This window comes from Marmota monax, unplaced genomic scaffold (assembly GCF_021218885.2).
Source record: "Marmota monax isolate L192 unplaced genomic scaffold, Marmota_monax_Labrador192_F-V1.1 WCK01_AAM20220418_F8-fsc00097, whole genome shotgun sequence".
NCBI lineage: Eukaryota > Metazoa > Chordata > Mammalia > Rodentia > Sciuridae > Marmota > Marmota monax.
Window position 1 is genome coordinate 4512175 of NW_026694162.1, and position 18540 is coordinate 4530714.

General features: G+C 39.6%; 1 pseudogene; it reads left to right on the plus strand.

Moving 5' to 3' along the window:
• Nucleotides 1-17080: 17080 nt before the first annotated feature.
• Nucleotides 17081-18224, plus strand: LOC124107642 (splicing factor 45-like; annotated as a pseudogene).
• The last annotated feature ends 316 nt before the right edge of the window (nt 18225-18540 follow it).

Here is an 18540-nt window from a genome sequence, read left to right on the forward strand (position 1 = left end):
CTCTTTCTCAGTCTGGCCAGTATCGTGATGATAACTCTCATCAAGAGAAGTAAAGGGAGTATTTTTCCAATAAGAATTAGCTTGTCACTCTGTTGTTAATTATCTACATTGGTCCATATTTTGAAGAGTAATTTGTCAGTCCATGATGAAAACTTTGAAAAGAGAATTATTTTTCTCATTTCAAGATTATATAAAAGAAAGTTGACAGTAGTTGCTCCATTTTTGAACCAGACTCTGTCTTAAGCTGCGACAAACACTTTAGGATCTTACTGCCATGGCCAAAGAAAGTCATCTGAGTCATCTGTTGACCACATACATCCTGAGGATTATGTAAACTAAACTCTTTCTTAAAACAGTATATGGAATCAGCTTATCTGGGCTGGACCAGTCTAGATGTAAATTTATCCTCTAACTGTAATTATGGACAAACAATATATGAGGCTTATATAAAATCCCCATTTATAATCTTGAAAGAATATTTTAACCCCCTTCCTATGGGAATACATTTTGTTTTTTTACTGAAATCTGTTTTCCTGGAATTTGAGCTGTAAGTCCCCAAATAAATGCCTTTTTGCTTAACATACCATAGTACCATAAGCCCCTGACACAAATAACTTCCTGTTACACCCAAATCAGTTCATCCCCCACATTAATCATATTCATGTGGTGACTTGTCACACTCTAAAATATATTAAGGCAGGAAGGATAGAGGAACAAATATTATCCAAACCTTTAGCTAGTCTTAAGACCTTTACTGATAGCCTTAACCTGCTTTACAACCAATATTCTGTTCACATAAATCATAGGTACTGTCATGAATTGCTTCCCTCAGTGGAGTGCACAGTAGGGTCACTCAGATTTCAAATCCTGAGAGACTACAACCCTAGTTTTCATGCTTTGGTCTGGCCATAGTTGTCAAAATTGTCATTCCAATGTTTCACCAGACCTGGAATCACTAAGAGGAAGCCCAGTGAATTCCTCAAGTTCTAGATATACTCACCTCCACCTGATACCTAAACATATAATCATGACAGATGATCCTCTCCAGTATACAAATTATGTATTTCCCTGCTAGTCCCTGCTGAGCGACACTATACACAATTCAATGTTTTAGTTTACAGGCAGCATCATAAAGCATAGTACTTCCACTCCTCATGGTGCCATTCCAAACTCACATTTTAACTGTTTAACAGTCACTTGTTCTGATACACTAGGTGAAGCTTCACTGTTGTGCACCAGGCATTCTGATGTTATCACAGTCAAGCTTCATGAGACTTACAACTTAGCATACAGTATAAGAACCTTTTGGCGATAGACTTCCAATTCCGCCTATTCCTAGCTTTATACAGCAGTGTCCAACACTAAAATTGCACATCCAGAATAAACCCACAATTTACTGCTATTTGTTTGTTTAAATGCTAAGCTGTTTTTTTTAATAAGATAAAAAATATTTACACACTGTTCCAATTTCCAATATTCATCACTCTTCTTTTTTTTTTTTTTTTATTGTTGGTTGTTCAAAACATTACATAGTTCTTGATATATCATCTTTCACACTTTGCTTCAAGTGAGTTATGAACTCCCATTTTTAGCCCATATACAGATTGCAGAATCACATCAATTACACATCCATTGATTTACATATTGCCATACTAGTGTCTGTTGTGTTCTGCTGCCTTTCCTATCCTCTACTATCCCCCCTCCTCCCTCCCCTCCCCTCCCCCCCTTCTTCTCTCTCTACCCCCCCTATTGACCTTCATTTCTCCCCCTTGTATTATTTTTCCCTTTCCCCTCATTCCCTCTTGTATGTTCTTTTGTATAACCCTGAGGGTCTCCTTCCATTTCCATGCAATTTCCCTTTTCTCTCCCTTTCCCTCCCACCTCTCATCTCTGTTTAATGTTAATCTTCTTCTCATGCTCTTCGTCCCTACTCTGTTCTTAGTTACTCTCCTTATATCAAAGGAGACATTTGGCATTTGCTTTTTAGGGATTGGCTAGCTTCACTTAGCATAATCTGCTCTAGTGCCATCCATTTCCCTGCAAATTCTATGATTTTGTCATTTTTTAATGCAGAGTAATACTCCATTGTGTATAAATGCCACATTTTTTTAATCCATTCGTCTATTGAAGGGCATCTGGGTTGGTTCCAAAGTCTTGCTATTGTGAATTGAGCTGCTATGAACATCGATGTAGCAGTGTCCCTGTAGCATGCTCTTTTTAGGTCTTTAGGGAATAGACCAAGAAGGGGAATAGCTGGGTCAAATTGTGGCTCCATTCCCAGCTTTCCAAGAAATCTCCATACTGCTTTCCAAATTGGCTGCACCAATTTGCAGTCCCACCAGCAATGTACAAGTGTACCCTTTTCCCCACATCCTCGCCAGCACTTGTTGTTGTTTGACTTCATGATGGCTGCCAATCTTACTGGAGTGAGATGGTATCTTAGGGTGGTTTTGATTTGCATTTCTCTGACTGCTAGAGATGGTGAGCATTTTTTCATGTACTTGTTGATTGATTGTATGTCCTCCTCTGAGAAGTGTCTGTTCAGGTCCTTGGCCCATTTGTTGATTTGGTTGTTTGTTCTCTTATTGTCTAATTTTTGGAGTTCTTTGTATACTCTGGATATTAGGGCTCTGTCTGAAGTGTGAGGAGTAAAGATTTGTTCCCAGGATGTAGGCTCTCTATTTACCTCTCTTATTGTTTCTTTTGCTGAGAAAAAACTTTTTAGTTTGAGTAAGTCCCATTTGTTGATTCTAGTTATTAACTTTTGTGCTATGGGTGTCCTATTGAGGAATTTGGAGCCCGACCCCACAGTATGTAGATCGTAGCCAACTTTTTCTTCTATCAGACGGCGTGTCTCTGATTTGATATCAAGCTCCTTGATCCATTTTGAATTCACTTTTGTGCATGGCGAGAGAAAGGGATTCAGTTTCATTTTGTTGCATATGGATTTCCAGTTTTCCCAGCACCATTTGTTGAAGATGCTATCCTTCCTCCATTGCATGCTTTTAGCCCCTTTATCAAATATAAGATAGTTGTAGTTTTGTGGATTGGTTTCTGTGTCCTCTATTCTGTACCATTGGTCCACCCGCCTGTTTTGGTACCAGTACCATGCTGTTTTTGTTACTATTGCTCTGTAGTATAGTTTGAAGTCTGGTATCGCTATACCGCCTGATTCACACTTCCTGCTTAGCATTGTTTTTGCTATTCTAGGTCTTTTATTTTTCCATATGAATTTCATGATTGCTTTCTCTATTTCTACAAGAAATGCCTTTGGGATTTTGATTGGCATTGCATTAAACCTATAGAGAACTTTTGGTAATATCGCCATTTTGATGATGTTAGTTCTGCCTATCCATGAACAGGGTATATTTTTCCATCTTCTAAGATCTTCTTCTATTTCTCTCTTTAGGGTTCTGTAGTTTTCATTGTATAAGTCTTTCACCTCTTTTGTTAGGTTGATTCCCAAGTATTTTATTTTTTTTGAAGATATTTTGAATGGAGTGGTTGTCCTCACTTCCATTTCAGAGGATTTGTCGCTGATATACAGGAATGCCTTTGATTTATGTGTGTTGATTTTATATCCTGCCACTTTGCTGAATTCATTTATTAGCTCTAATAGTTTCTTTGTAGAGCCTTTTGGGTCTGCTAGGTATAGAATCATATCATCTGCAAATAGTGATAATTTAAGTTCTTCTTTTCCTATTTTTATGCCTTTAATTTCTTTCGTCTGTCTAATCGCTGTGGCCAGTGTTTCGAGAACTATGTTGAACAGAAGTGGTGAGAGAGGGCATCCCTGTCTTGTTCCAGATTTTAGAGGGAATGCCTTCAATTTTTCTCCATTCAGAGTGATGCTAGCCTGAGGCTTAGCATAGATTGCTTTTACAATATTGAGGTATGTTCCTGTTATCCCTAGTTTTTCTAGAGTTTTGAACATAAAGGGATGCTGTACTTTGTCGAATGCTTTTTCCGCATCTATCGAGATGATCATATGGTTCTTATTTTTAAGTCTATTGATGTGGTGAATAACATTTATTGATTTCCGTATATTGAACCAGCCTTGCATCCCAGGGATGAATCCTACTTGATCATGGTGCACAATTTTTTTGATATGTTTTTGTATCCGATTCGCCAGAATTTTATTGAGGATTTTTGCATCTAGGTTCATTAGAGATATTGGTCTGAAGTTTTCTTTCTTTGAAGTGTCTTTGTCTGGTTTAGGTATCAGGGTGATGTTGGCCTCGTAGAATGAATTTGGAAGTTCTCCCTCTTTTTCTATTTCCTGAAGTAGCTTGAAAAGTATTGGTATTAGTTCCTCTTTAAAGGTTTTGTAAAATTCTGCTGTATACCCATCCGGTCCTGGGCTTTTCTTAGTTGGTAGTCTTTTGATGGTTTCTTCTATTTCCTTGATTGATATTGGTCTGTTTAGGTTGTCTATATCCTCCTGACTCAATCTGGGCAGATCATATGACTTCAGAAATTTATCGATGCCTTCACTATCTTCTAATTTATTGGAGTATAAGGATTCAAAATAATTTTTGATTATCTTCTGTATTTCTGAAGTGTCTGTTGTGATATTGCCTTTTTCATCCCGTATGCTAGTAATTTGAGTTCTCTCTCTTCTTCTCTTCGCTAGCATCGCTAAGGGTCTGTCGATTTTGTTTATTTTTTCAAAGAACCAACTTTTAGTTTTGTCAATTTTTTCAATTGTTTCTTTTGTTTCGATTTCATTAATTTCAGCTCTGATTTTAATTATTTCTTGCCTTCTACTTCTTTTGCTGTTGTTTTGCTCTTCTTTTTCTAGGATTTTGAGATGAAGCATGAGATCATTTATTTGTTGGTTTTTTCTTTTTTTAAGGAATGAACTCCAAGCAATGAATTTTCCTCTTAGAACTGCTTTCAATGTGTCCCACAGATTCCGATATGTTGTGTCTGTGTTTTCATTAATCTCTAAGAATTTTTTAATTTCCTCCTTGATGTCTTCTATAACCCATTGATCATTCAGTAACCTATTGTTCATTCTCCAAGTGATGTATGCTTTTTCCTTCCTTCTTTTATCGTTGATTTTCAGTTTCATTCCATTATGGTCAGATAGGATGCATGGTATTATCTCTACTCCTTTATATTGTCTAAGCGTTGCCCTGTGACATAATATATGATCTATTTTTGAGAAGGATCCATGTGCTGCTGAGAAAAAAGTGTAACTGCTTGATGTTGGGTGGTATATTCTATATATGTCAATTAAGTCTAGGTTATTAATTGTGTTATTGAGTTCTATAGTTTCCTTATTCAACTTTTGTTTGGAAGATCTGTCCAGTGGCGAGAGAGGTGTGTTGAAGTCTCCCATGATTATTGTATGGTGGTCTATTAGACTCTTGAACTTGAGAAGAGTTTGTTTGATGAACATAGCTGCGCCATTGTTTGGGGCATATATATTTATGATTGTTATGTCTTGTTGGTGTATGGTTCCCTTAAGCAGTATGTAGTGTCCCTCTTTATCCCTTTTGATTAACTTGGGCTTGAAATCTATTTTATTTGATATGAGTATGGACACTCCTGCTTTTTTCCGAAGTCCATATGAGTGATATGATTTTTCCCAACCTTTCACCTTCAGCCTATGTATGTCTTTTCCTATCAAATGCGTCTCCTGTAGGCAGCATATTGTTGGGTCTTGTTTTGAGATCCATTCTACTAGCCTGTGTCTCTTAATTGGTGAGTTTAAGCCATTAACATTTAGGGTTATTATTGAGATATGGGTTGTTGTTCCAGCCATATTTGTTTATTTATGTTACTAAACATGGTTTGTTTTCCTCTTTGATTATTCCCCCCCCCTTTACTGTCCTACCTCCCACTGTTGGTTTTCATTGTTATTTTCCATTTCCTCTTCCTGTAATGTTTTGCTGAGGATGTTTTGAAGAGATGGTTTTCTAGCTGCATATTCTTTTAACTTTTGTTTGTCGTGGAAGGTTTTAATTTCATCTTCCATCCTGAAGCTTAATTTCGCTGGATACACAATTCTTGGTTGGAACCCATTTTCTTTCAGTGTTTGAAATATGTTATTCCAGGATCTTCTAGCTTTCAGAGTCTGTGTTGAAAGATCAGCTGTTATCCTGATTGGCTTGCCCCTAAATGTAATCTGCTTCCTTTCTCTTGTAGCTTTTAAAATTCTCTCCTTATTCTGTATGTTGGGCATCTTCATTATAATGTGTCTAGGTGTGGATCTCTTATAATTTTGCACATTCGGCGTCCTGTAGGCTTCTAGAATTTGGGATTCTGTCTCATTCTTCAAGTCTGGGAAGTTTTCTCGTATTATTTCATTAAATAAATTGCTCATTCCTTTGGTATGGAGTTCTATACCTTCCTGTATCCCAATGACTCTTAAGTTTGGTCTCTTAATGTTATCCCATATTTCTTGGATGTTCTGCTCATGGTTTCTTAACAGTCTTGCTGAGCTGTCTATGTTCTTTTCAAGTTGAAATACTTTGTCTTCATTGTCTGATGTTCTATCTTCTAAGTGTTCTACTCTGCTGGTAGTACTCTCAATTGAGTTTTTAAGTTGGTTTATTGCTTCCTGCATTTCTAGGATTTCTGTTTGTTTGTTTTTTATAACCTCTATCTCCCTGTATAGTTGATCCTTTGCTTCCTGGATTTGTTTGTGTAATTCCTTGTCGAAGTGATCTTTCATTGTCTGATTTTGCTGTCTAATTTCTTCCTTGATACTCCAGATCATCTGAAGCATATATATCCTGAATTCTTTATCTGACATTCCATCTGCTGCAGCTGTTACCTCTTCTAAAGTTGAGCTGACCTGCATTGCTTGTAGTCCTTTCTTTCCTTGTCTTTTCATACTGCTTGCGTTTCTTTCTTCTTGGTGAAACTGTTGTGTTTTTGAAATTTTTCCCCCCCCTATATATTTATGTTGCTCTTGTATAGTTGAAAATTCTCCCTTGCAGGTGCGGGCAGGGGCTCTGCTCTGCCCCTCCTCCAATTGGTGTGAGGTGTCTACCACGCCCGCGGACCCCTGGGCCTGATCCGCTGTTCTGTCGCAGGTCTGCCTACCTTGCAGGTGGGGGCGAAGGCTCTGCCCTGCCCCTCCTACCACGCCCGGGGACCGCTAGGCCTGATCTGCAGGTTGGTCGCAGGTCTGCCCACCTTGTGGGCAAGGGTGTCAGTTCCGCTCCGCCCCCACTCCAATTGGGGTCACTTGACCACCACACAGGCGAGCCGCTGGGCCTGATCTGGGCGCGGGCTAAGGCTCTGCTCTGCCCCTACTCCAGTTGGGGTGGAGTGTGTACCACGCTGGCAGGCCGCTGGGCCTGATCCACGGGTCTGTCGCAGGTCTGCTTACCTTGCCAGCGCGGGCGGTGGCTCTGCCCTGCCCCTCTTACCACGCCTGCAGACCGCTGGGCCTGATCTGCAGGTTGGTCGCAGGTCTTCCTACCTTGCGGGCGTGGGCGGCGGCCCCTCTCCTCGCCTCTGGCTCGACGACAAAGCGAGAGAGACTCGGGTATCTGTGACTCACCCTCCCTACCAGGGGACCAACTGTTTCCGTCGCCGCTGGCACTGATGAAGTTTTCTCCTCGGCCGCTCTCCGATGACATCAGATCTCTGCCATGCTGGCATCCCCTGTTCTATGGCTGAATCCCATTTTCTTCTCTTCCAATAGGCGGAGCTGTGCCCTCTGAGCTGAGCTTCTGCCCTCTATGTGCTGACAGAAATCCCTGTACGGTGGCTCCTGGGAGTCTCTCAATCCTGTTAGTCCAGAGCCCTTTCACTTATCCGGCCCCTCCCCCTGTTCCTCCTCCCAGCCAGCCAGCCAGGTCCTGTTCACCAGAGACGGTTCCCCAAGAATCTGATTACACTTGCAGCCCCACCGCGTGTCCTATATCCCGAACGATGAACACCCTCTCTGTCATTCAATTAAGCCCCAGTGCTGTGGTGGGGTGATCTGGGAACCAACAGTTAAATTTTTCAGGACCCCTTTGGTGGGCACGCCCCCAGAAACTGGCGGCTAAGATCTTGGGTGTCGCCGCTGGTGTTAAGGGGAGGTGGGGATCTGGAGTCCCCTCTGCTTCCCTACAGACACGCCCCCGGTGGTTTCCTGGCTGCTTGTATCTGGAGGGGGTGGGAGTCACACACCTGCTAATGTGGATTCCGCTGGGAAGGAATTCTGTCGGCGGAACTCTGGTGATGTCACCACTGTGCTATGGCGGGCCCCAGGCTCCTTGCCAGAGTGTCCGAAGGGAGGGGTGGGACTGGTCTGTCTCTGGTTGGTTTCAGCTCCCGGTTTGCTATTTCATGAAGGCTTGGCGAGAGACCTCTTCCTAGAGTCCCTGCACCGCTCCTGCTGCGCTGCACCTCGGAGGCTATCCGCCCTGACGCGGGCCGCGTGCAGGCAGCCGACAGTCGCCGAGTCGCGCGGGCAGCGGCTGGCGGGTCTGGACCTCTGCGCTGCGTGGCGGAGATTCACTCGTCTAGCGCAGACTGTCACCTCCAAAAATCCTTCCAATTCCCGGCCGGTCTCTCTTTAGTGGAATTTTGCTAGGAGTTTCTCAGCAGGTCATATCTAAGCGTATCCATGCGTCTCTCTGACCCCTTTGTTGAGGAGGTACTGAAAGCGCTGCCTCCCCTCTCGCCGCCATGTTGGATCTCCTTAATTTTAACTTCTTAAGGGATTTATTCCTTCAGCCCTGAGCCAACTTATAACCCTGGTCCATTGAAAAAGATACATAAGTGATCTCATTCTTTCTGGTTTTACCCGCTTTTTAACATTCTTCACTCAAATGTTGCAGTGATGTTTGGAAGCTTTTATCCTCCTGTCATTCAACTCTACTTGGTATGACTCTTACCATTGCCTACAGTCTCATCTCTTGCCCTTGATATTCTATCCATCCCAAACTGCTGCCATGTCCTCAAGGAAGACAAAGATGTCATGCCATCCTAGCTTTACTTTGTAACTCCTTCTGCCTGAAATGTCCTCCTTTGCCACTTATGTCTGATAAACAGTTACTCATCTAAACTGAGCTACAACTTCCTGATTCTCTCCCTCCCTAAATTCCACCTGTCTGGAGGCTCCTCCAGATATATTAAACCCTTTTCTTTTCTCCCACTGTAGCCTCTCCCACTCCATCCTGCCATGGAGATTTCTGTAACAGCTGCTGACACATGTTTTTTTGTAATATTTTTGTCAATTCCTATTAAATCTCAAGTTTCTAATGTATTAGGTCATTTCTTACCCGCCTTATATAATACATTGCTTGGTATGTTCATGTTTTAAAATGAATTACTAAATTAACCAGTTAATAACCACAGAAAGACACACTTTGTACTCTGTTTCCTGATATTAATCATGACTAGCTCCACTGATAATGTCAATGATTGGGCTTTTTATCCTGAGTTGTGGCTCTGAGGTCTCACTGGTGTTTTGGTCACACAGTCAAACTTCCTTACAGATTCAGATAATGCTCTCAAGGCCTGATATTTCCCAATTATGTCCTATCTAATGAGAAGCCTATAATATTACCTTTCCCTTGAGTTTTCATGTAATAGTCATTCAATAATTCTTTAATCACATTCTAGAAAGACTTTCATTAATGTCAAAACCCACACATTCTTGGTGTATTATATTCAAGAGATCCTAAGCATATAGGAGACTTGAAAGCTTTTGTATTGACCAACATGATTTTCAAGCCATCACTTGGGTGGCTGCTATCAAAAATGACTGGCCCCATTTAAAAGGATTAAATAAAGTTGAGTAAATAAGTCACTTGGTATTACTCAGCTTTAATTTTCTGCTATGACTTGGTTAATTTAACAATGATTCAGCAAGTTGAGTAAATATAAGTTGATTTTTTGGAGGAAATGATGCCCAGATCATTTAGGTCTATATATGATTTATTCCTATTAGTCATTATAGAGAGAAACCAAAAAACAGAATGTAAGCAATGTTTTACTTGTTGGGGAATAATCGATCCATATAATATATGCAAAGTAGCCTACGCAAATCAGCAAAGTATACCTCGAGTGCTATGGAACTTATAAGTGATGTAATCAAGTGTCAGAGCTAAGATCTACCTTAGAAAAATGACAGAAAAAAATTTATTGTCAGTACTTAGATCTTTCCTTCCAATGTACATTCCTCCTCATAAGAGGACAGTAAAATTTCTGATAGTGGCATAGCACTTTTCAATCTGATGACTGTATGAGAGAATACTCTAATTAAAGCGTTCCAATTCGAGAAGACTATCCATAACTAGTATCTTGAGGAAAGCCACAGGGGATACCAAAGGATCTAGGAACAGTGTCTTGAGCAGAATAATTCATGCAACTGGCATATTTTGCAAATAAAATGAAGGACTCAAATTTTTGTTTCAGTAAGTCCAGGTAGCATATATTGTACCTGATTTTTCTGTAGGTAACTCTGGACAAAATGCAAAAACAAACTAAACCAAACCCAAACTGTCCAAAATTAGAAACATATCTTTTTCAAATAATATTTTCTGACACGCAAAATATACCCTGCATAAAAAAACTCAAAATTTTAAAAATATTAAAATGCCTTTGTTGTTAAAGTTAGACTTTACAATTTTATATCCTTTTGCTCTGCAGATCGTCAAAGGTTTTGGGCTCCTATACAAGAACAACCTCTTTTCTTGAGCACTGAACCCCATATGCACAGCCAACTCAGCCCCATGGTTTCCCAGGTTACAACCCTTCTTGCCTGCTCATCCTTTACACTAAAGAAATGCTCCAGTTCTTGGATATTCTTTATACCAGAAATACTCAGAAGAGTTGCTTAGAATCTTTTATTTCAAACTGTCTTGAACCTACTCCAATTATGCATTCTCCCTCCACTATCCACTGAAACTACTTGTTAAAATTGACTTGGGGGCTTCGGTTGTGGCTCAGTGGTAAAGTGTTTGCCTAGCATGTGTGAAGCACTGCATTCAATCCCCAGCACCACATAAAAACAAAACACTAAATGAAATAAAGGTATTGTGTCCATCTGCAACTAAAAATATTAAAAAAAAAAAGACTGACTTGAGTGTTTCAAGATGGTGGAAAAAGAAGGTCACTTTCCTGGCTACTCCATGGTATGAAAGCAAAATAGCAGATAGGCAGCTTCTCAGCAAGGTGGATGAATAGAAAAAGATGGGGGGGGGAGGATTTACTTGAATTTAATACTGGACTTTCAAAGCAGGTCAGGAACTCAGGAGGTTGGGTATAATACAATAAATAAGAAATCCCCAGTACCACAGCCACTGGCCCAGTTGGAGGCACCATCCAGAACAGTCTCTCCACAAGCAAAGTGGAGGGATAAGGGAATTAAAGGAACCTGCATTTTTAGGAGGCCTGAGGTGTTTCTGGGTACTGAGAGTTTAGATATCAAAGACACTGCCCAATAAACAAAGGTGTGCTGCACAATAACCTTGTGCAGGAAAGAAGCCAAATATCTCCAGGATGTGCTTGGAAGACAGAGGAAGGAACCACTTTGGAGCCATGGCTCAAGGGCAGGCAGCCCTAAATACAGGGCTGGGAAACCCACACTGCATGACATAGAGAGTGCCTAAGTGACCAGGAGAAAATCAAATGTGGAGAAGGGTTTATACAGGGGAATACTAGTAGTGGAAACCTACCTGGCTTCCCCCTCCAATTCAGTCACATTGCAGGACCAGCTAGAAGAGACATTCCTGGAAATGGATTCAAAAGGGCAGGGGCAGGAGAAATAGAGTTTGGAGAAGGAACCAATACTAGGAAATGCAGGGTCTGCAAGTGATGGAGGCAACTAAGAATTGGCTTCTACACTGCATGAGTGGAACACAGAAGAAGTCTCTGGGATGCAATCTTCCAACATGGACTGGCAATTTCTGGGCCCTGGAGGTGGGCTGAATTAAAATCTCCAGATCAACTGGCATTCAGTGAAGAGACTGAAGCCTACCTAAGTTTAAACCCCACTTACAGGAGTTCCGCCTACAGGCTAACTTCTCTCACTCCAGCAACCCCACCGTGAGGGTGGAGCAGGCATACCACTCTAGCCAATCCCACCTAACACTGATGAGAAGAGAAGCTGAGAATCTTTTGAACTTCAATTGAATCAACTCCTTAACTTTACATTGAGATCTTTTTTTTAATCTTTTATTCTGTGTTTAATCCTTAGTGGTTCATTTAAACATATTCACATTTGATTTTATTCTCATTTCTAGCATTTTTAGAGCCAGTTTTTTTTTAATGGATCAATATTTTGAGGACTAGGATGTTTGATTAGTATATTTCAGTTTTGTATTCTTTTATTTTTATTTTTAATTTTTAAAATTTTTACGATATATATATATCATATATTCATATATTGCTCACTTATCTGTTTCTTTTGATTCTCCTTCTCTCTTTTCTTCTAACAGCCAATATCTACTGTTATCCTTCACTCTCCTTTAATTTTTAATTCTATTTTCTGTCCTGTCCACTCCTAATCATCACATCCTACATCACTTCTGTCCTCTCACTGTCTACCATTTAAAATTGTAAACCCTCTTGCAAACTTACTATTTTTATTTTAGGCATTAACAAGTTATTTCATTTCTGTTTACTGTGGCAATCAACACTGTAGACATCATTGCAGGAAATAACTGGTTTATTGCTGTATACTGTTAACATTGGATGTTGTGTTTATTTGTCTCCATCTAAATGGTAAGGTACTGGAAAACTTGAGGGACACTATAAGTCCACAGGGTAGAAACTCTACTGCCTCTGATCCATACTGTTAGTTGGGTAAACATACAAACAATATGAAAAAACGAGGGTAATAGAATCCATTACCATCACAGTGGAAAAAAATGTCAGAGAAGAACTTCAGAATGTGAATAGTTAAACTGATATCTGAGGTAAAGGAAGTCGTAAGGAGTAGAATCAGAGAGAAAATACAGAGAGAAAAAGATCACCTCAGTAAAGAGATGGAGATTCTGAAAAAAAAACTTGAGCAGAAATACTTGAAATAAAGGAATCAACAAACCAAATTTAAAATTCAATGGAAAATATTACCAATAGACTAGACCACTTGGAAGGTAAAGTTCCAGGCAATGAAGACAAAATATATAATCATGAAAGTAAAGTTGACCATATAGAATAGGTATGAAAAGACCATTAACAAAAATTCCAAAAAATATGGGATGAAGTAAAAGACCAAATTTAAGATTTATCAGGATAGATGAAGTCTTGGAGATACAAACCAAAGGAACACACAAGATATTCAAGGAAATACTATATGAAAATTTCCCAAACTGAAAAATTGAACTGGAAAATCAGATACAGGAGGCTTACAGGATCCCAGATATAAAAAATTATAACAGACCCACACCAAGGCACATTATTATGAACATGCTGAACACAGAGAACAAGGATAGAATTTTAAAGTCTGCCAGAGAAAAATGACAGGTCACATTTATAGGGAAACACATCTGGAACTCAGCTGATCTCTCATTCCAGACTCTGAAACCTAGGATGTCTTGAAATAATATATCCTAAGTGTGGGGAGCCACACTGAATAACCATGCTGTCCAGTCCTAATGCCTCAGGCTCTGACCAACCACTGTATTTGTTATGGTATGGTCAGAGACCCGCTCAGATAGCAAGGAGGTCTTCTTTTGGGGTGTGCCCCTAGGGTTGAGTTACACTTACCTGTTCCCTTGTAGTCCTGCTCCTTTTGCCCTTTTATGGCTAGAACTTTCTAAGAACAGAGTCCTTCCCAATAAAAGCTGACTTACAAACATCCCCTCCCCACGCCCCTCATCAGCCTATCATGACTTTCTCTTGCTTTCCCTTTTGGGGATCCTGAGGCCAAGAGCCGGGGAAGCCATCCTGAAGCTGTGTAAAGGTAAGTTGTGTCTGTGTTTTATTTTGTGTCCCTGCAAATTCACAGGAGCAATCTTAGTTCAGCTGCTCACGCTGGTTGGGGGTGGCATCAAAGTTCTGAAAGAAAAAGGATGTCAATAAAGAATGCTATACCTTGCAAAACTAAGCTTCAGAACTGACAATGAGATAAAAACCTTCTGTGATAAACAAAAGTTAAAAGAATTCACTACTAGAAAGCCTGAATTACAAAACATACTCAGTAAGATATTTCATGAAGAAGAAAAATAAAACTGAAAACCAGCAAAGGGAAGGACTATACGAAAAGAATGGTCAACCAAGGAGAAATCCACTCAAAATAAAACCCAGAAATTAATCGAAATAACAGAGAAGAAAAATCATTTCTCAATAATAACATTGAATGTAAATAGCCTAAATTCATCAATCAATGATAGATGGGCAGATTGGATTAAAAAGAATCAGTAAATGGTATATAATCAAACCAAAAACTTCTTCACAGCCAAGGAAACAATCAAGAACATGAAGAGAGAGCCTACAGAAAGGGAGAGAAATCTGTACCACTTCAGATAGAACATTATCCTCCAGGTATATAAAGAACTCAAAAAACTTCACACACACACACACACACAAAAACCCAATCAATAAATGGGCAAAGGAACTGATCAGACACTCCACAGAAGAAAAAATATAATCAGCCAACAAATCTATTAAAAAATGTTCAACATTACTAGCAATTAGAGAAATGCAAAATAAAACCACACCAAGATTTTATCTCACTCCAATCAAAATGACAATTATCAAGAATACAAGTATCAATAAATGTGGTTAAGGATGTGGGGAAAAGGGTACACCCATGCACCAAAAATTGATGCAACCACTGTGGAAAGCATTATGGAGATTCCTCAGCAAACTTACAATGGAACCACCATTTGATCCAATTATCCCACTCCTCAGTATATACTCAAAGGACTTAAAATCAGCATAGCACAGTGATGTAGCCACATGAATGTTTGTGGCAGTTCAATTCACAATAGCTAAGCTATGGAACCAAACTAGGTGCCTTTCAATATATGAATTGTTAAAGAAAATGTGGTACATATACACAGCGGAATATTACTCATCCATAAAGAAGAATGAAATTTTGGCATTTTCCAGGAAATAGATGGAACTGGAGACTATCATGCTAAGTGAAATAAGCCAATTCTAATAAAACAAAGGCTGAATGTTCTCTCTGATGTGCATATGCTAACACACAGTGAGGAGGGGAGGAGGGAAGAATAGAAGTTCATTGGATTAGACAAAGGTGAATGACGGGAAAAGAGAGGGGACAGGAATAGGAAAGACAAGACAATAGAATGAGCCAGACAGAAAGTTCCTATGTTCATACATGAATACATGACCAGTGTAAGTCCACATAATGTACAACCACAAGAATGGGAAGTTATACTTCATGTATATATGTCAAAGTACACTCTGTCATGTATATCTAAAAAGACCAAATTTTATAAAAGGGGAGGAGAATAAAGCAGAACAATTAAATTCCCTCTGTAAGCTGCCTTCTATTTTGTTTTACAGAATTTTATATTATATTTCATTTAAATGTCTATAGAAAACATTTGTCATACAAACTTTTCTTCTATTTAATATGATACTATCTCTTAATTTGTCATTTGCATGTCATTTTAATGTTAAATTCCATGGATATTTGTTGCAACCCACAGAGCAGCTTTTCTTTCAATATTTATAACATTTAAACTAAGCCCTGCTACCTAATTATAACTGATGTTTACTGTTAGATATGAATTTAAATAGATTCAAGGCTCTTTCATATAATGGCTTTCCATTTCTTGAGATAATTCTCTCTGGATCACCAGAAAATCATAAAGTTTTTTCTCCCCAATTCCATGCTAACTCTTCACCAGATTCTTAATATACATTAGGTGTCTTTTTGTTTGATTTCTAAATGACAACGTGGCTGGGTATAAAAATTATTGTATTACTTTTTTTAACCCCACAGCATAGTTTTACTTTCTGATAATTATTGATGGTATTATGTCTTCCCTTCTAGGTGTCCTGAATTTTTTCTAAGATTCCCAAAGAATTATTTATACATCAAGTCCAGCAGGTTCATTAGGAAATATTCAGAATATTCAGTTGATTCAGATCAACCTGCATCATTTTTTTCCCTGGAACAACCTTGTACATTTTGAATCTAAAGTTATAAATTCTTATGCATTGGTCAACATCAAATTTGTCATGATAATTCTTAGCTCTGACATATTTAGGCTAAGTACAAATGACCTATTCCCCCACAACCTCACTATCAGATTTTAAGGAAGGTAAGCTTTGGGTCATACAGATATTTGTAAAACAAAATTTTAAATAACAAGCACAAAATATTTATATAAATATTTTGTTATATAAATAACAGGCACAAAATATTTCAAACAAGTTTTCAGTATATGAAGTCCCAGTTATCTGTCCTTGTAGGTGATCCAACCACACACAGATGGTTTCCTCAGAGCAAATAGAATAATATTTGAGAGACAATAACCTGGTACCCCCATAATTATCATGAGGCACACGGAAATCTTCCCTTCAATGTCTGGACACACTGTTCAGGGATAAAGCCATGGGTTTTAGTCCCGTGGGTGAAAAATACAGATCTTTATAGAGTATTGACCTCTCACAGAAATGTAAAGATTATCTGTGAAATATCCCTATCAACCCAGGTATTTTGACTACCTTAATCTCCAATTCAAGAGCCCATTTCTAACTTTCAACCATGTCAACTAACCCACTAACCTCCCCAATGAAAACCCATTACTGACATGCATTATGCTAATTAGAAAAGTTTCAGATGTTGATCAAGTTGTGGTTAGTTGAAGCACTGGCAGAAGATGCCCTTGGAGTGAGATCCCACTGACATATTTTCAGATCTTCTCTGGACTACCCATCACTCTTTGGGACACCTGATACATAACAAGCACATAAATAAATCCATATTGTTCATGCTAATAAGTTTTAAACTAAGTTAAAAAAAAAGGCAGACACCCTCTCCCAAGGCCCTGCCCTGCACCTTGGACTGCCCTGCTGACTAGGCGCAGGCTGGGAGCCCCGGCAGGCTGTGGCAGTCCATGAGGTGTGGTCGGGCTCCGTGTGGAAGCCACTGTAGCCCATGGGTAGAGTTGGCCAGGCAGGTTGGCTTTAGACTAAAAAGATGTCCCTGTATGATGAGCTAGGAGTGGAGACCAGTGACTCAAAAACAGAAGGCTGGTCCCCAAACTCAAACTTCTGCAGCCACCGCTTCAGGTGAAGAAAGCAGCTGTCACTCAAGCAAAGAGCCAAAGGACAAAGTACAGTCCTTGCTCCAATCATTGATCTGAAGTAGGGTGGCGCCTCAGACCACTGGCCAATTGTGGACACACCAGCACAGGTAGCAGCTGGCCTGAAGGACCCTGTTCCCAGTGGGTTTTCTTCAGGGCAAGTTCTAATTCCCTTAGCTGATGAATATGATCCTATGTTTCCTAAAGATGATGAGAAATTAGTGAAGCACCAAAGACAAGGTAAAAAACATACAGAGACTTGAAGCTAGTGGGTTGTCAAGGTGACCAGATACGGATTCTGATGAGGAAGAAGAGTATGAGCGAGAGCAGAAAAAGAAGTGTGGGAAGCACTGCCATTGCCCCACCCACTTCTCTTGCAGAAAAAGACAGAGTTACCCAGAGATTTTCCCTATGAAGAGGGCTCTAGACCTCCATCACAGTCTTCCAAAGCTGCAATCCTTTCCCCAGTGTATGAGGAACAGAGATTTCCAACCGCCCTAGCAACTCTTTCCTTGCTAACATGGGTGGCACAGTTGCACATAAGATCATGCAGAAGTACGGCTTCCGGGAAGGCCAGGGTCTGGGGAAGCACTAGCAGGGGCTGAGCACCACCTTGTCGGTGGAAAAGACCAGCAAGGAGGCGCCAAGATCCTTATGAGTAATGCCATGAGAAGGATGAGTCTCAGGATGCCTCCAGGAAGCCTGATTCAAATCCATTAACTGAAATACTTAAGTGTCCTACTAAAGTGGTCCTACTGAGGAACACGATTGGTGCAGGAGAGGTATATGAGGACTTGGAAGTTGAAACCAAGGAAGAATGTGAAAAACATGGCAAAGTTGGGAAGATGTGTGACATTTGCAATTCCTGGTGCCCCTGATGATGAAGCAGTTCCAATATTTTTAGAATTTGAGAGAGTCAAATCAGCAATTGGAGCTGTTGTTGATCTGAATGGGAGGTATTTTGGTGGAAGGGTGGTAAAATTATGTTTGTAAAATCTGGATAAATTCAGGGTTTTGGATTTGGTGGAACATGTTTGATTTTAAGGTCTAGAGTCAAGTCTGATGATCCTTAAATGAATTGCAGATTGAGCAAAGACAGAAAAATGCAACGGCCTCTGTGGCTTTTGAATATGAGACTCTTAGAAGGACTTCTAAGATATATGCTGATTGATTTCTTTTTTTATTTTATGACTTTTTAAAATATAAATATCCTTTCAAAAATTCAAAAAACAAAAAATCTCCACACTAAAATGCACTTCTTTCTTCATTTCAGAAAAGATTTATTCAAATATGTCTTTGAATACTCTTTCTTTCTTTGGTCCAATTTTCAATTCACAGTTTCTTCATTATGTTT